General features: G+C 39.0%; 1 protein-coding gene across 2 annotated transcripts in view; it reads left to right on the top strand.

Annotated features, from left to right (window-relative positions):
- The window catches only part of LOC118823411 (WD repeat containing planar cell polarity effector), a 115,348-nt gene that overhangs the window by 730 nt on the left and 94,487 nt on the right, over positions 1-20,131 (top strand). The window lies entirely within an intron of this gene.

Consider the following 20,131-nt stretch of genomic DNA (forward strand, 5'->3'; position numbering starts at 1 on the left):
ACTTCCACTAACTGGCCACTTTATTAGAAACACCCACCTTGAACTTCCACTCACTGGTCACTTTATTAGAAAAAATCTGCCTTGTACTTCACTATGTAGGTGTACAGTTACAGACCATCTGTTGCTACACAGTTAGTCATACCCCCCTCTACCTCATTCATCCATGGTCAGTTTCTGACCACAGGACAAGAGTGACTCTGTGAAACTGGCCACTGATGAAGCAATAGAAGGGCACAAACTGTGGATCAACAGATAAGCTACAGTCTTTAGCTGTACAACAGCAAGGAAGGGGTTTCTAAGTGGACGGTGGACACTGTATTATTGTGTTTGCTGAAGGCGGTGATATTTACTCTACTTCCATGTAAGTCCAATAAATTGAATGTTTTTTGCAGTACTAATAGTGTCTGTCATTGTGTCTGTCATTGTGTTTGCTGCAAGCCAATTGTTGGGAAGGTGATTTTAGTCAGATTGTAATGTAATGTTAACACAGAATAAAGACTGAGAACACATTCAGACAGAGCATTTTGTTCTGTGTTAATATATTACTATATTACATTACCGTAATAGCAAAAGTGTCTCGACTGTTTAAATTTCATATTCATCAGAATAGCTAAATTGCAGCCTCCTTTCATTGAAGTGTGTATCTGCTATGGCATTGCAAGCCTTTATTAAAACAAGCTGTAAACCATGAAAGACTGTCTACAACAGTCAGTTCTGGTGACACAGTCTGATTAGTTGAGAAGTGTCCTAACTGATCACAAATGCTTTCATCTTTACGCAGAATGATACGAAAAATTTTTGTTGTTATCACAAATAATAGCTTTTTTTTGTTTTTGTTTACGTGACTAAATCATGCAAGTCATGCAAAAAGAGCTCAGATTTGCCCGTCTTTAATGACATACGAGCTGCTCTGCATCTGATTCATGAAACTTTCGTACGACGAGGAAACAAGATTTGAGCATAAATGATGATTCAGCTTCAGTGCATGAAATCAAGCGCCAGCACCTCATTTACATATTTACATGAAGCACAGCCTAATCCGGACAGATGTTTCAATAGGGAGCCAAAAAGGGTCAGTATACAGTGTCTCCTGAACTTGATTGGACAGATACGCCAAAGATCAAAATGATGAATTACAAAACTGTCGGTAAAGTTCATTTGATTAGTTCATTGATCGTTCGTACACAGCTTTAATGAACAGGGCTAATATGTTCAACGAAATTTAATGATAAACATTTTTAAAATATGTTCAGTTTGTCTTTTCAAGCAACATTACGGTAAATAATTTAGTGAATCTGTTTAAGCATCGGCCCCATTGACTGTAGGTCACTGTGTGATGCCACAGCCATGTGTATCTGGGAGTCCAAGAGATCATAACTGTTCTCTCTGTCTTTAGCTGAGTAGGATGGTCCTCCCTCTTCCCCCCATCACTCAGCGCAGTGCAAGCCAGTGAGGACGTCTTTTAGCTGATGTAACTGAATTAGTAGTTAGTGATCTCCTCCAAGCGTGTTGAGTTGTCCAATGATATATTAACTGTAGTTTAAAAAGATGTGGTGGAACTCCAAGTGTCTTAGGGGAAGCATGTGCGAACCTTCACCCTCACGGCGTGGTAGCATTGTGTGGGGAAAAACTGGTCAATGAACAGCAAAATAGTTTTAATAATTGGTGCATTAATACAGAATTCAGCTAATATGTGTGATCATATGCCTGTACAGATAATTTTACCCTGGCTTTGAATTTGGCTCAGTAAATCAGATTTTAGAACCAGAACTACCTGTTTTATAAAAGTTCGCCTGCTTTTTTCCCCTTCTGAGGTATGTTTTTGGATTATTATTTTACACAGAGCAGTTCTGCACAACTTTTAAAGGGCCCGTATCATGGAAAACATGGAAAAGTTACCTCACTATTTTTGAAAAGTTTAATGTAGCAAACGTCCGTTGTTAAACTTTCAAAACGTAGCATTCGCTCCCTCGTCCATTCCATCCATATATGGAAACTAAGACTGTTTTGAATTCACAGTTTTTGTGATGTCACAAAGCATCTCATTTACATACCTCTGCCTATTCAATCAGCAGTTGGCCCCACCCATTAACGCTGACGTAATAAAGAGTGTTTCAACCCGGATTGCTTTTTATTTGAGGCACAATACGAGGCAGCCAATCAAAACAGAGCTTCTGTACATATACCAGGCTTAAAGACTCCGTATGAAAGGGCAATACATTCCTTAAGTTCTGGAGTTAACATCTCATGGAGGCAGGAGAAGCCTAGACATGAATAAGAATAGCTCCATAGCTGGATTGAAGTCCCTGTAGTTACTGAATAATAAGCCTTAGTATGTAATAAATCTGGGATTGTAAGGGGTTAATGGTCTACGTGAATGTAGGACTTGTTGCAGTAAGTGATACTGAACAGAAATGGGATATTTAGATGTTTCATATATGTAACTGACATCACAAAGTTTGATTATTAAAAGAATAGTTCCAGTAAATTTACACAATTTTCCTCTCATGCCAGATGTAGTCAGTCAAGACGTTTGGTTGGAGAAAAGTACAGGTAAAATTCAGGCTTCAAGATGGCTGCTACTCCTGTTTTTAGCTAATGATTGACTAAATAGAATTTATGCTAATATACTTTATTCTTTATTTATAGATAACAGTGTCATATAGTGTTAGAAACCACATAATCACATCTTTTAGAGATTGCTGAACAGCTCCGCACAGTTTGAAGAGAGTATATGATTTAGGCCTGCATTTAGCACATTGTCTTCTTTGGCTGATTGACTACATTTGGAGTAATGGGGGAAACGGTCCATTTATATATATATATATATATATATATATATACTTGACCAAACTTTCTTTTAAGTGCATCAGGTCACGTTATGCTATGGCTATCCTCGGATCTGTTATGTAGTTGGTTTTCCTGCTTTAGAGATGTTGACTGAAGGTTTTCCCTGTGGGGTAAACGCTCTGTAGGGGTATAGAACTGCAGTAGTTGTTGAGTGCTATAGAAACTTTAGTATGGAGAGGGAGAGAGAGAGAGAGAGAGAGAGAGAGAGAGAGAAAGACAGACAGCTGATCCCTGTGCTGCATTTTGTATGAGGTCATTACAGGCTCATTACAAACAGACACACAAAGGAGCAGTGGATTGTGTTGCACCTCCGAACCCCCCAGCACTTACCGAGAGAGATAAAGGACAATAAACTTAAAGTAAAGTGGCCAGATAGGGATGTTTTTTTTTTCAGTCTGGGCATGTATTAGTTATCAAGTAATCTAACAACTATTGTGATTAATTGAGTAATCAGAGTTTTTTAAATAAGACCACACAGCAAAAATGGGCTTAGCTGAACAATTTATACTATGCTGAATATCATCATCTAAACCGCTTATCCTTCTGGGTTGCGGTGGGGTACGCTGAATAGGGGTAGGCGAAAAAAAAACATTACAATAATTTGTGAAAATATGTCACTATTTATTTTTTTCTCTAAAGAAAAGAAAAAAGTAGCAAGAACAGTGTGATGAGTCTACTCAGGCTTTAGCAGAGCGCAGTAACACTGAGATTAATAACTGATCACATTGATTTATCAGTCTACTCAGGCTTTAACAGAGCTCAGTAACACAGATTAATAACCGATCATCACATTGATTTATCAGTCTACTCAGGCTTTAACAGAGCTCAGTAACACAGATTAATAACTGATCATCACATTGATTTATTAGTCTACTCAGGCTTTAGCAGAGCTCAGTAACACAGATTAATAACTGATCATCACATTGATTTATTAGTCTACTCAGGCTTTAGCAGAGCTCAGTAACACATATTAATAACTGATCACATTGATTTATTAGTCTACTCAGGCTTTAGCAGAGCTTAGTAACACTGAGATTAATAACCGATCATCACATTGATTTATCAGTCTACTCAGGCTTTAGCAGAGCTCAGTAACACATATTAATAACTGATCACATTGATTTATTAGTCTACTCAGGCTTTAGCAGAGCTCAGTAACACATATTAATAACTGATCTTCATATTGATTTATCAGTCAACTCAGGCTTTAGCAGGAACTTGAGTGTTTGTAAAGAGCTGTTAATTGAGGTCCTCTTTAGAATTCGTCCAGTGAGCATGTCTATTACACACTGTGTACTGATTTTAAAATAGTTAATAAACATTGATGCTGTTTCTTTTGGATATTGTAATTATAAAAAGGATTCTATATAGCAAGAAAAAAGGGTTCTGTTATTACGATACAAGCTTGTAACAATAGCAGAACCCTTTACAGAGCTTTATAGAACTCTTTAAAAAGATTCTATATAGAACCGTTTACAGTACATTGTCCACCAATCTGAAGAACCATTTCACTATGCAAAGAACGCTTTAATCATGCAAAGGGTTCTTTGAGTGTTTATGGTTCTATATACAACCAGTTTCTTTGCTAATAAACCCTTGCAGAACCATCTTTTTATGTGTGATAGGCTTAATATGTTTCCAGAACATTGCCCGCATAAGCCTCTCTGGCTCTCTGCTCTATGAAACGAGACGGTGGTTTCCTGCGAACAAACGTCTCTGATGGTCCACCTCAATGCAAACAATGTCTCAGGTGGCCGTCTGACAGGGGAGTTGTGAACGAGGTCAAATAAGGAGGCAAAGAACAGGCAAGTTCAGGAGTTATGATGGTGGTAGAACTGCAGTCAGAGAGCTTAACCTATGAGGCTTATCCTGACTTTGTATATTCCACAGTTTCCCACAATAGTCCAATTAAAGTCGATCAGCCAAGAAGTTTGGTGTCTGAAGTTTGTTTCTTTAGTTTTGCACTGGAGCTACAAGGCTAATGTAGCTAACAAGTAATGGAACCTTATACTGCAGTCCAGTTAGCATGGTGCTAACTACAGGCCTAAACAATTGGCTCAGATCGTATGCTGCTGATACTGTTTTTAGCTCTACAGTGTTTTTTTTTGTCCATTTATATAGCTAGCAGTCTGTCATACAGTGTTAGAAAGCACATAAACAAATCTATTTGAGGTTTTTGAGGTAAAATGTATGATGATTTAGTCATGCAGTTTCCCCAATGCAGACTTGCATTGCTTGTTAGCTACTTTAGCCTCCTAGCTTCAGTTTAGAACTAAAGAAGCAAACTTCAGACACCAAACTTGCTTTTTATCCACATCTCCAGTGGGGTTGTACACCAATCAGGCATAACATTATGACCACCTCCTTGTTTCTACGCTCATTGTCCATTTTATCAGCTCCACTTACTATATAGGTGCACTTTGTAGTTCTACAATTACAGACTGTAGTCCATCTGTTTCTCTGCATACTTTGTTAGCCCCCTTTTACCCTATTCTTCAGTGGTCAGGACCCCCATGGACCCTCACAGAGCAGGTACTACTTGGGTGGTGGATCATTCTCAGCACTGCAGTAACACTGATGTGGTGGTGGTGTGTTAGTGTGTGTTGTGCTGGTCTGAGTGGATCAGACACAGCAGTGCTGCTGGAGTTTTTAAACACTGTGTCCACTCACTGTCCACTCTATTAGACACTCCTACCTTGTCAGTCCACATTGTAGATGTAAAGTCAGAGATGATAGCTCATCTGCTGCTGCACAGTTTGTGTTGGTCATCCTCTAGTCCTTCATCAGTGGCCACAGGATGCTGGCCACAGGATGCTGGCCACAGGACGCTGGCCACAGGACGCTGCCCACAGGACGCTGTTGGCTGCATAGTTTTGGTTGGTGGACTATTCTCAGTCCAGCAGTGACACTGAGGTGTTTAAAAACTCCAGCAGCACTGCTGTGTCTGATCCACTCATACCAGCGCAACACACACTAACACACCACCACCACATCAGTGTTACTGCAGTGCTGAGAATGATGCACCACCCAAATAGAACCTGCTCTGTGAGGGTCCATGGGGGTCCTGACCACTGAAGAACAGGCTAACAAAGTATGCAGAGAAACAGATGGACTACAGTCTGTAATTATAGAACTACAAAGTGCACCTATATAGTAAGTGGAGCTGATAAAATGGACAGTGAGTGTAGAAACAAGGACGTACGGGTCTTAACCGCAGCTAATGAGAGGTATAAGGGATGTTGTAGGGAATTTGTAACGAAAATTAAAATGCTCATTATTTTTTTAAGCAATACTGTGATTGCATGTACAAGTTTGTGTTAACACTGCTAATAGGAGTTGTACATTTCCAGGGTTTAAAGCGAGTTCTCAGGGCCTTAGCCATCCTTCTTTTGCACTCCAGGACTAGAAAATACAGAACATTAAATCCTTCAGTATCAGGTAACAAGATTCTTAATGCTGAATTACTACTCACTCAGGCTAGCCCAGGCAAGTCCACTTTACCTTCATGCTGTTTCCAGTAATACCACTACTTTAGGCTTAAAGGAGTAGACCTATATGAGAAAACGTCATGGTGTTTACTGTGCGCTATTTTTTTTCGAAGCCAGATTTTATGAGGTAAGTCTTGATGTTCTACTGCTTTCTCAGTTATTTTAGAAGCTTCTACATCTACATGTATCTGCAACCAAAATGAAACCGATCCCTGTTGAACAGAAGTATATCTCATCTGCTTTGTCGTTATTCCGTTAGCCCCTTCTGCCTTCATCAGATAGCTGCCCAGCGTATCTTTTGGAGATCTGGTCTTTGCTGCCGCTGCTGACCCCTCTACCCAGCGGCCAGATCGCTGGCCCGATTTCTATTCTCTGTGATGGTGACAGCCATACTGATAACGTCAACATTGTTCGATGTGCCACCATGCTAAATAGCCTTACATACCCTTCATTCTACATTGATTCTGAGAACATCAGCAGCTTCTTTGTCTCCTTTTCTTAGTGAGGCTTCTTGACAGCTACACATCCTTTCAGACCCACAGCTCTGAGTTGTCTTCTCACAGTGGAAGGATGGACAGAACCACCTGTGGATGTTCTCAGATCTGAAGCAGCTTGATTCTCTTCTCTCTCTCAAAGATGAAAGCTTTAAGTGCTGTTTATCTTAATACATGCTGAATAGCCTAAAGGCCTACCTTACCCCTCATTCTACATTGATTCTAGATTTGATTCTTGATTCTACATATGTTTGCCAAGCCGTGTGGCCTGCTGCTTTAGATATTTCAGGATGACCAAAGCTTCTTTGGTGGCATTTATTTGTGTATCCAGAGCCATGTAGCAATTTGAAGGTGATTTTTGTATAAGAATAAATTACATTATTTAGTGTAAGAAGTAATGAGAGTGGTCCAGTACGCAGTAATATCCAGACAAGAGTGGCTCTGTGGTCAGAAATCTATTGATTAAGGACTTGAAGGACACAAAATTTGCATAAACAGATGAGCTACAGTATCTGTACACCAGGAAGATAGAGCTACAAGAGAGGGGTTTCTGATAAAGTGGTGTGAGTGGTGTAATGCAGTGAGTGTGCCCACTGCATTATTGCTCAGTGAGCAGAGATGACCTGCAGTTACAACTTCCAAACACTAGAGGACAGTGCAGTTCAGTGTTTGATGGAATTTGTAGAGCCTGAAGAGGTATTTGAACTGTGGTGCACTGAAGTAGTGATTTGAATTCAAGCTTACTTTACTAAATCCGATTGGTCGGCTCACCCTTCTAGCCCACGCTTTGCATTGGGCATGGTGTTGTATGTGTGTGTGTGTGTATACATACATATATATGCATGTTCAGGTGACCAAAGATAGCCTGTACATTGTTTCTCCGCTCTCTCAAATATGAAAGCTTTCTGTGCTGTTTATCTGATGGGGGCAGTTTTGGTGTCTACCAGGTTTTCCAGGTGGTCCATTTTCTCTGTAGCTTTTAATCAGTTTTTGAACTCCAGTTTTGGAAACCCCTGTTTTTTGTGCAATAATATCCAGAATGAAGTTATAATAAAATTTATATCCAGAAAGAAGTTCTAATAAAATTCATATTCAGAATGAAGTTCTAATAAAATTAATAACCCGAATGAAGTTCTAATGAAATGAATATCCAGAAAGATGTTCTAATGAAATTAACATCCAGAATGAAGTTCTAATAAAGTAATATCCAAAATACATCCTCTCTCTCAAAGATGAAAGCTTTCAGTGCTGTTCTGTATCTGATGGGGACAGTTTTGGTGTCTACCAGCTCTTCCAGGTGGTTGTTAGGAGCCCCATTTAGCTTTTAGATTTTAATCAGTTTTTGAACTCCAGTTGTGGAAACTCCTGTTTTTTTGTTTGTTTTTTGTTTTGTTTTTTTACTCATTTTCATTTTATCTTTTGAAAACATCCTCTACCGATGAAACTTCTGCACATTTAAATGCACAACTTCTGTTTATTTACTGTTAATTTGTTATAGTGGAAAGTTGAAAATAAAGTATAAATTGTGGCCTGTGCTGTGTTTAGGCACATTTAATAATTTGTTTTACTTTTTTTCCAATATGTTGGAATAAATAGCAATTGTGTGCTAAACTTTGCAGAAACTGCCATATTAAATTATTAATATAATAAAACATGCAGTTTGACCAGAGGGCGTTCACACTTTTACATCCTACCTTTACATCTTCTAAAAAAAATGCATGACTTTAACCTAAAGGCCTTTTGACTGGAAGTGAAATGAATGGGGGGCCTCAGACTTTTGCGCAGCACTGTATGTCTAAGATTATAAACATTCAGACGTATGGAAGCTTTGACCGGTTCTGTATGTCTTTGCTTTCACACGTAAGGTCACAACTTACAACAGGGTTTCGTGTTATAAGTAGGTGAGGAACATGCTCTGACAGTAAGTGGCGGTCTGTCTCCTTTTTAGCTGCCGCACCTTGAAACCCGAGTGTGTGTAATTACCTCAGGGCCGCTGCTTATTTCTGACAGTAACTCTTCTTCACAATGAGCAGGCTGTTTATGCGGCTTTATGGATTTGTGTAAAGGGGCATAACTCCGTCCTGCTGGCTTTGAAGTATTAAACTACCCTGCAGACGTTTGGAATTGCCATTGTAAAGCTTGAAATCAGATAAATGTATATGTAAATGTAAATTGTTCCTAATGAACTAATCCTGTGCAACCTCACCGGTTTCAGTCAGACAAAACACTACCATAGCAACGATACTGCTACATATGACGACTGTAAATTGCCTTGCAATACATAAAACAGCACTGGTGGATGGTTAAAAATCAGCCTGCATTATTTTAACCAAAATAATTTTTAAAAAGCTTTTGTTGAATTACATGAACTCAGTGATTCGTCAAAACAACCACAGAACCTCATCTGGAACTGTGATTGGTCAGGATGCTCACAATAAAAAATAGACAACATTTGTTTGCATATTACAACTTTCTGTGATATCAGTATTGCAAAGGCCAACATCATGATAACTACAAACAATCAGTATATCGTACAGATCTGATTCAAATAAGCAGCGGAAAGCTGTAAAAATTAGTTTGTGTCCAGAATGATGAGCAGCTGTAGGTGAGGAAGTGACTGTATATTACTGAGAATCAAGTTCTAATAAAATTAATACCCAGAATGAAGTTGTAATAAAATTAATATTCACAACAAAGTTCTAATGAAGTAAATATCCAGAATTAAGTTCTAGTAAAATGAATATCCACAATGAAGTTCTAATAAAATTCATATCCATAAAAGAATTTCTGAAAGATTAATATCCAGAAAGATGTTCTAATAAAATGAATATCCATAAAAGAAGTTCTAATAACATTAATATTGAGAATGAAGTTGTAATGAAATTCATATTCAGAATGAAGATCTAATAAAATTAATATCTAGAATGAATTTGTAATGGAATTAGTATCCAGAATGGAGTTCTAAAAAAATTATTATCAAGAATGAAGTTGTGATGAAATTAATATCCAGAATGAAGGTAAAAACTAAAATTACATCCAGAAATCAATTGACTAATAAAATTAATATTCACGATAAAGTTGTAATAATTTTTATATCCAAAATAGTTAAAATGCTAAAAGAAAAGTTAAACTAAAATATTCAGAATGAAGTAATAATAAAACATCTGTAACAAAGTTATAGTAAAGTACATATGAACATTAATTTTATTAGAATCAAATTCTGGATGTAATTTTACATTTTAACTTCATTCCAGATATTTTAACTTCATTCCAGATATCAATTTTATTTACTTTACTCTGGATATTCATGAAGTCCTAATAAAATTAATATCCAAATGAAGGTCTAATGAAATTAATATCCAGAAGGCCTTATAATCAGATAATTTCACCTAAAATATTATATGTTAGTTCATAACACTTCTTAAGCATATTATTAATAACTTTATTTTGACAATATGTATTTTTTAGCTTGTAAAGTCACCATAGTTTATTAGAATAAATAGAAATAAAAATAGAGTAATAAAAAAATAATACAATTTTTGGGCATTTCAGTTCACATAATTTAAAAGGCAGGTGCTCAAATGATGTAAAAAAATAAAAAATAAAAGCAAATAGGGATACATGCTTTTTTTGGACTGCAAAGATATCATGTTATAAAATGTAATATATCATTTGATAATGTGTGGAAAATTACTTATTTTATTATTATACATTTTTAAAACAGTAGGGGTCTAAAAGTTAAATGTAATTTATGTTATTATTTTATTTTAAAAAAATCTTTTATAAAAGATACCAACTGTGTGTGTGTGTGTGTGTGTGTGTGTGTGTGTGTGTGTGTTTCTTGTCTCCAAACTGTGAGGCTCGCAGGAATATTTAACAGCTTTTAGAAAGCACTCTCAACCTTTAACTCTCCTATGACACCCACACACACACTCACACACACTATCACACACACCCACACACACACTCACACACACTATCACACACACACACACAATCTCACACTCACAGATCAAAGTAAGAGCATACACTTCACTGTCTGAGTGGCCCCGCCCTCCACCTGTCAATCACTCTGTGTCAGGAGTGCTTGCTGTGGGAAATGGCCTGTAAAATAAGTTGGAACTTCAAAGCACCTCAAACGTCCACGCCTCTTTAATTTGACTGACTCGATGATGAGCAATTTTCTCCACTCTGCTCTACGTTTATTTTTAAAACATGACAGCTAAAGGAATAGTTTGGTGAAAGCTCAAATTCACACCCCCCCCTTACCTCAAATGCAGTTGATCAGCCAAGACATGTTTAGTGTCTGAAGTTTATTTCTTTGGTTTTACACTGGAGCTACGAGGCTAATGTAGCTAACAAGTAATGGAAGCTTATGTACAGCAATTAGCCTACTTAAATCGCCTTAAACCTTGTGTTGTTCAGTAATCTCTAATAGACTCTGTTAGTGGTTTCTGACACTGTTATCTATAAACATGGACAAAAGTGTGGACAAAATTCAGGCTTGATGGTTTCTACTCTTCTGAGCTATGAGACAAACCTTTTTCCATATTTATAACATTATGATATAACATTATGTCATTTCTGACACTGTATGACACAATCAAGTCTACTAGAGATCGCCTAAAAATACTGTGATGATTTTGTGATACAGTTAGCATGGTGCTAATTGGTGGGGTATAAGCTTCTATTATTTGTTAGCAGCATTTGCCTTTAGTTCCAGCTGTCTATCTCGGCTGTCTATTTTTGAGGTAAGGACTTTATAAATAGTAATTCATTACTATGTTGGGGGAAGGGCAGAGTTTTTTGGTGGGTTCCAGCATGATCATGTTTTGGGAATGCATGCTGTGGCAAGATGGAGATGGAATTCATCCAGTTTTGACACATAAGATCTGAATAAGAGAAGCTGATTTGAGATCAATGAGCGCCAACAGCTGTCCCAAGTGCAGTTCCTCATAATGGACACCAGAGGGTGCTGCTAATTCAGAGACAAACATTTAAAAGTCCAGAGTTTGCTGACTTCTGATGTTTTGTAGCTGTTTGTCTCGACACCAGCAGCCAAAGTCATTGTCGACCAGCGGCAGGTCACGTGACTGGGCGGAATGGTTGCCGTGGGGATGAGCAGCCAGGACGATGCAATAAAGGTCTGTAGGCTTGGCCTGGCCCGTCCAGAGCCGTCGTCTCTGCCGATGTTGTTGCTGATGTTGTTGTAGCTTGTTGCATTAATGCAAATCCCTTAAACTGGACCTTGTGCCCTGGCTTTCACACCCTCCTGCACCACAATAAAAGAGAGAGAGAGAGTGAGTGAGAGTGAAATGCACATAGGCCTTAAGTGAGGGTTTGGTTGTTGCTTGTTGATGTTGGACTTGCCTGATTGTCCCTCTGTGTGTGTTAGGTAGAGGTACAGACGCTGGGCCCCAGGTTAACATGCAGATGGTAGATTGGAAGTGTGGGCTTTGGTTCAAATCCACGTCAGGGAAAATAAAAACACAGACGCAATGCAGTGGCCAAACACAAACGCGCTGCCAGACACATTGTTATTAGCAGACACACTGTTTTGTCTCTCTCTTTATGTCTTTCTAAAGTCACTTGCACTCGGAGTTGCTGCCACACCTGCAGGAATGGTGGGGAAAAAAGCACTGGCTGACTTTGCGTAACAGCAGGAAGACGGGGGGCTGATCTTCTTTTTCTCTGACTGGCAAAAGACAGTTGGTACCCTGACAAACTAACTTACTTTCAGCACTACATGTTGCCTCGCTCATAGATATAATGCAGAGATGTCCACTTTATTCGAGTTTGAGTCACGTCTTGAGTCTCTGAGGTGTAAGCCCAAGCCCAGTCTCAAAGCAATGTAAGCGTCTGATTTGAGTCTTGAGTCTCTGAGGTGTGAGTCCGAGTCGGGTCTCTGAAACACGAGTCTGAGTCGAGTCTTTAAGGTGCAAGTCTGAGCCAAGTCTTTAGTCTTCGAGGTGAGTCTGGGACGAGTTACAAGTGTCTGAGGTCACAAGTCTGGGGTCGCTGAGGTTCAAGTCCAAGTTCAGTCTTGAGTCCCACGTAGGTGTCCGAGTCAAGTCTCGAGTCTCTGAGGGATACGCCCGAGTCCATTCTCAAGACCGACGTAGGTGTCTAAGTCAGGTCTTGAGTCTCTGAGGTGTGAGTCTGAGTCGAGTCTCTGAAACACGAGTCTAAATCGAGTCTCACGTAAGCGTCTGAGTCAAGTCTCAAGTCTCTGGGGTGTGAGACCAACTCGTGTCTTGAGCATTTAAGATGCGAGTCTGACTCAACTCTCTAGTCTGATGTAAGTGTCTTAAGTCTCGACTCTGAAGTGTCTGAGTCAAGTCTCACGTATTCCAGTGTCAAGTATTGAAGCTCTGAGTCAAGTCTCTAGTCTTTGAGGTGAGTCCAAGTCAAGTCACAAGTGTCTACAGTCACAAGTCTTAAGTCTTTGAAGTGCAAGTCCACATTGAGTCTTGAGTCTTTGAGGTGCAAGTCTGAGTCAAGTCTTGATTCTCTGAGGTGTGAGTCTGAGTCAAGTCTCAAGTCCAAAGTGCGAGTCCAAGTCAAGTCTTGAGTCTCTGAGATGCAAGTCTCAATCAAGTCTTGAATCTTTGAGATGTGAGTACAAGTCCAGTCTCTAAAGTGAAAGTCCAAGTCAAGTCTCAAGTCTCAAGTATTTAAGGTGTGAGTCTGATTTAAGCCTCTAGTCTCAGAAGTGAGTCCTAGTCAGGTCACAAGTCTTGAGTGTCTGAGGTGCAAGTCTCAAGTCTCAAGAGGTCTGAGTCCACATCAAGCCTCAGGGCTTTGGTGCGAGTCTGAGTCGAGTCTTGAATCTCTTGTTACATACTATCCACTAACAAACTACAGTCAAACTGTAGGGTATTTTATAAAATCCTTTCAATGCCACACAAAGCGCTTAGCACATGTGGTTATGTCTGTCAGACTGAAGGTTTTTCTAACCAATATATAATTCTATTATATAGTATCATTCTAACCAATAAAAAGGCTTGATATCTGAAAACTATAGCAAACCTGAAACTGGCAGAGAACGTGTGGCCAGAAACTAAAAGTAATTTGCTGCATCAAGGTTTTCTCAGGCTAAAATTTCTCAAGTCTTTAATCCAGAGTCTGAGTCGAGTTGCGAAATGGTCAACATGTGATTCCTCATCTCTGCTATAATGTAATAACATGTCACAACAAGCCTTGTCAACCTGTCCGTGTTTGTTTTAAAAATGCAGGGTTCCTCTCAGGTGGCTAACGTTGCTAGTTGCTAACCCTAGTTTCGCAAGATAGCAGTAAGAAGAACTGCAACTGAAGTTTAGCAGCTTTCAATCAGTGTGGTAACTTAAATTGTGGGCAAGTGCGTAAATATGAGTTTGTGAGTCGAAGTAAAAATTACACAGATTAGTCACACTACAACATAAAAAACATGAACCATTTAATTTCATTATTATATCTTTTTACAAATATGACCTTAAGCAGACGGCAGAAGCCTGAGTACCACTGGCGTCGTGACATAGTCCCTTATGTATTTCGGCCTGCTATCTTTCAGCAGATCTGCATTGTGGATGTTCCGCTAGCTACGTGCTCAAGTGGGCAGCGTTAAGTGCATCTAATGCAGGCAAATGCCTCCTCCATATGTCGTCCATATGACAGATAGACCTGAACTTTGTAAAATCAAACATTTGGGAAGATCTTAGTGGCACAGACAGAGATCCTGATGCTAATTGGTTAAGCTAGCGTGTGGAGAAGCTAGTTAACGTGGTTAGCGTTGCTGTCGCAGGCCAGATGTGAGCAGAGCTCTTATGAGTTTTTATGTGTGGAAAAATCTCTTGGATGTTAATCCCACAACAGTCTACCTGCTAAAAGAAAGCAGGTAGCATATGCTATAGTGCTTACGACAGCATAGTGCAACGAATTACAGTGTCTGAAAGTTAGCATGAACATTCTCAATCTCAGGCCTGTGTACGCTGTGCTACGAGTTCTATGTAGAACCATTGGCGTGCTTAAATGATTCTTTGCATGGTGAAATGGTTCTTCAGATTGATGGAGAATGTGTTATTTATATGGTTCTATGTAGAAACCGTTTTGAAAATGAATAAAGGGTTCTGCTGTTGTTACGACAACAGGCTTGTAACAACAGAACCCTTTTTGGAGCTATGTAGAACCATTTTTAGTTGATTTGATTGTGAAGCACTTTGGCCGACACTTGTCTTTTAAATGTGCTATATAAATAAAGATGACTTGGCTTGGCTTGATTTAAGTATTGTTAGCATAAAGCTAATTGGTGGATTATAAGCTTCCGATACATGTGTGCTACGCTAGCCTCATAGCTCCAATGAAAAACTACAGAAGCAAACTTCATACACTAAACGTAGCTGCATATGGAGTTAGGGGGTTTTACACATTAGATTTTTAATTAAGCCTTTATTTTACAGAATAAAACACATTAACAAACACTTATACTAGATGTTACAGTTTATTGCATGCATATCATGATACATCACAAAGCCGTAATCATGCTAGTCATGGTAGCAATGTTAGCATCCAGGGGGTCTACTGGTCGTGATGGTCACGTCAGGGTAATGTCCGTAACATGAGCCTGGTTCCTTTTTGTCGTTTAACTGTCCTGTAGCCTGGTCTGTAATGTCTCTGCCCCCCCACCCACTGCCCTGCGGCCCCAGCATCTGAAAGCCGATACAGGATCTGACAAGACTGGACCTGACTCGGGCCTGAAGAGCATGTCAGAGTGAGAAAGTGGAGAATCGGGGACAAGTGTGTCCCGGCTGGCTGAGGTCAAACGAGAAACTATATTGTTCAACCATTGTTTAACCCCTTATACTCCAGACTTATTTAGCTCAAGAAATGAGTTATTAATGTACTTTGTACACAATCTGTAATGACTATTAAGCAAGTTATTAAATTATGTATAAATTATTCAGTAACTACTATGAACTATCCTGCAACTGCTATGAATTATTAAATAACTAGGATGAATTATTCAGTAACTACTATAGATTATTTGGGCACTATTTTGAATTATTCAGCAACTACGATAAATGATTCAATAAATAGGATGAATTATTCAGTAACTACTAGAAATTTTTCATTAAGTACTATAATTTATTTGGGCACTACCATGACCCACACAGGACCTACCATGAATTATTTAGTACATACTATAAAATATTCAGTAACTGATAGAAATGATTCAGGAGCTGCTGTAAGTGATTCAGTAACAACTGTAAATTATTCAGCATCTGCTATTAATTATTTAGTAGCTACTATGAATTATTCAGTAACTGTTATGAATTATTCCATAACTACTATGATATATTCAGTAACTGCTATGAACTATTTAGTCGCTGCTATAAATTATTCAGTAACTGCTATGAATTATTTACTCACTACTATGAATTATTCAGCTGTTCAAGGTATTTTGGGGAGTTGCTGTTCCGGCTCGTCCTGCCTGCATTCGCCCCGCACACTCCGGGTCATGCCTGAGCTCCGGGTTTAAAGGTCATGCTAAAAAATCTGACCTTTATTCTAAATTGAAAATAACTCAGTCTGTTCACTGATGGCTTGTCAGTTCTCGTCATGTCTGGGGTGAAAGAGAGGGCACTCACACTTCTCTGTCCATCTTCCTGAGCTTTAAAACATTAAAACACAGGGTGTCACCTTAGTAACAACAATGACATTAATGCAGTTTAGATATAAAAGTATATTGACTCATTTCTAGAAGTTATTATACAACAGAGCTGCACTGTGTACAGTTTATGAATCACTGTTGCAGTCTCAGTCTCAGTTATTCGCATACTATGCAAATGAGCACCGCATTAAATTTATATTTTATTGGATGTTGCATTTATTGATTTTGTTTTTGTTTTGTGCTTTCAGGGGATCCAAAAGTGCTTAATTTATTAATAAGAATACATATAAAAATAGTAATGCATACATTCATACATACATATTTACACATATATGCTATTATTACTACTATAAATAATAACTTTGTATGCAGGCTAAGCTGCGTTCATGCATAGAATGCATCGCTACCAAAAACTTCTCAACATACCCCCCCCCCAAAAAAAATCCTTTAAAAACATACAAATATTTTTTAAAAAAGGAGAAATAAAAAAAGAAATAAATATGGCACCAACTCAATGATATGAATTGGCATTCATATCACCACATCACCTTAATTCATGTGTTTTTATTATGTGTTACATGATAGAATAAATTCACAATATGAAATTTTTTCCTTATCTTTTCAATCCATGGTAATAAAAAGCTAGTTTACTCTGAGTGTCAGTTTTGTCTGAATTGATGTTCCACTTTCTGTGTGGTCTGCAAAGTCTCCAAGGTTTAAGTGAGGTTGACTGTAATGTCACCCTGAAAAAAGGTGAGAGAGAGAGAGAGAGAGAGATGGACAGACTTGCAGCGTCCACTGTGACGGTCACCATGTCATTCGGTGTCTGATAGGATGTCGTTTTTCTTTTCCCTGACAGGACCCCTCTGGTGTCCTGTAATGAGCTGATGTGCAGTCGGGACGTTGTCCTGACCTTTGCGCCACATTCTCCGTCACAGGGCCGAGCACAAGGCCTAGCACAACACCACAGGAAGCTAAATCCCACAACAAAAACAAAGACACGGACACACTGACACCTGTCTTACCGCCAACAGCTCGGACGGACTGACTGACAGATATTTGACGTTTAGGAATCAATTCTTTTGTGATGTGAACACAGCTCCTGTTTGAAAATCCTATAGAGCTGTATAGGTTAGCCTAGCGCACTCACAGTGTGTTGCTAATATGTGCAAATGTGTCACTAATGTGTATAAATTGTGTACACGCTGTCCACTTCATTAGAAAATCCCATATACTGTCCACTTTATGTTGCTGGGTTTTTAGAGATTGCGCAATGCAAAGCAATGCAAACACTATTGTTATCCGATGGTATACAATTCTCCTTCTTGTTTGTCTGCTAAGTGACTACGTTTTTGAGATATCGGCACCATTTCAACTCCGGAATGTTCAGTCCGATCAGGAATGGTGTGCTTATATACAGCCTTTTGATTCGACGTGTGGTTTTGATACAGTCATCTTTAAATGATGATATTTTTCCCATAGGAATGAATGGTGTGCAAAAGTTTGTGCACCCAGCTTATATTACAATCATAGAAGTTTATTGGTAACGTCCTATTAACCATGCAGGATATCATAGCAACCACCTAGCAACCACCTGCGATACCATAGCAACTGCATTGCAACACCCTTAAAACCATCTGGGATACCACAGCAACTATGTACCAACAACTTAGCGGGCTAAATCTGTGCAGTCACTGCATTTTCTTCAGGAAGTGTATTCTTCTTGTTTTGCAGATTATGCTAATTAGTGATTGCAACACTATTGTTATCCAACTGTATATTTTTCTTCTTCTTATTATTATTATTATTTTTATTATTATTATTTTCCTGCCAGATTTCTAACCACTAACTCATCCCCCAGTTTTTTGAGATAGCAAGCACATATCAGTCCGCTTGATAAGGTCAGCACCCTGCTGACTGTTTACAACTGCTGGTCCACCCTCGGACCACCCAGATTATTGTCCTGCATGCAAGTTGTAACTATTTTTTAATCTCCCCAAACAGATTTTAAATGCACAGAGACTTTTATTTTAGAAAATAAACTGATATTATAGAAAATGCTGTTGCCGACACTGTGCTGGATTGAAATTATTTACTAAACTAATTTACAAAGTATAACTAAAGAAAGGAAGGAAGGAAAAGTGAGTAAATTGGACTGTGAGTGGAAAAAGAGAGATGATAAGTGGAATTTTGTTTAATACTCTGCTTAACCACTGACAGGCTACCTGGAAAATGCTGAGCAAAACACCGGTGGACCAACAGTGGTCCACTGTCCTCTTGCGAGAGATCACCATTCTGAGTCCAGAATGTCTGGTCTGAGTGGGAATCTTATGCTTGTGTACAGCTTTTTGATCAGACATGTGGCTTCCATACAGTCATCGTTAAATGACGATTTTTTCCCAAGAATGGGGGGAGGGGCAAATTTTGTGCAAGTCCATTAAAAACAACTTATTAAACTTTTGGGGAACATTAGCAGTGACCTAGCAACACCCATGCAACTAACAGGGATACCATAGCAACACACTAGCAACCACTTTGGATACCATTGCATCCACCTAGCACCCAACTGGGATGGCATAAAACATGATAACACCTAAAATACCTTAGTAACATTAGCTAGCACCCTAGCAACCGTCTAGCGACTACTTCACAATCACTCTGCATTTTCTTCAGGAAGTGCACTTTTCCACAAAAATACCACCCAAAAATATCCAGCTAAGAGTGTTTCTGTGATCAGAAACTGACTGCTAGTGAAGGGCTAGCGAATAGCTAACACAAATTGTGCATGGCAACAAGTTCTGGCCTTCTTATTTTTATTTTAAATAACTCACATTCCTCCTGTCTGAATGCCCTGACCCTCCATGCTACTCTCTCTGTTTGGCTTTCTGCTCTGTCTCTCTCTGCAAATACCTGCTTAAAAGCCCTTTCTCCTCTATTTTCTTTTTTTCCTCCTCCTTCTCCTCCTCTGTCTTTTGCCCCCCTGCGCGTTTCCCTTTAATGACGTTTGCAGATGTGCTTAGCCCCCCATCAGTGCTTTTCCCAAGATCATTTTGCTCTCCGCTTTATTAGCAACCCTGTTAGTGGCTTTGCTAGCTGGAGTGTCGTGTTGGCGTGTTTTTTTTGGAGGTGCGAATTTGGATCAAAGCAAGCTAGCTAACATGCTAGCCTCTGGGTAAACACCCGCTTGTTTTCGGACTGTTTTCACATTTTTTCGGTGTCCTGGGTGTCTCTGTCCCACATTAGCACCATAAGTGATCAGGAGGAGAGGGAGGGGGTGGCCACTTTGGGCTTAGAACGCATAGAACATTGGGGTCGACGTTGGTTTGTGTAGAGATTGGAGGGCCCACTGTGGTGGTGCACCTGTACCAGCAGCCCTGTTTCAACTCACAAATCGCTTAATAATTACATGGTGAGCTAAAATAGCTGCATTACAGAAAGAAACCATTCACTGTTCTTTTGAGTGGCTCTTCAGAACCATGCAATCTTAAAAAAAAGATGGTTCTTCAAGGGGTTATTAGTAAAAGGGAAGGTTCTATTTAGAACCTTTTCATGCTTAAATAGTTCTTTGCATGGCACAATGGCTCTTTTGATTGATGGAGGATTTAATGTATATGGCTCTATATTGAGCCTTTTAACATGAATCATATACAACA

This window comes from Colossoma macropomum, unplaced genomic scaffold (assembly GCF_904425465.1).
Source record: "Colossoma macropomum unplaced genomic scaffold, Colossoma_macropomum, whole genome shotgun sequence".
Lineage (NCBI taxonomy): Eukaryota > Metazoa > Chordata > Actinopteri > Characiformes > Serrasalmidae > Colossoma > Colossoma macropomum.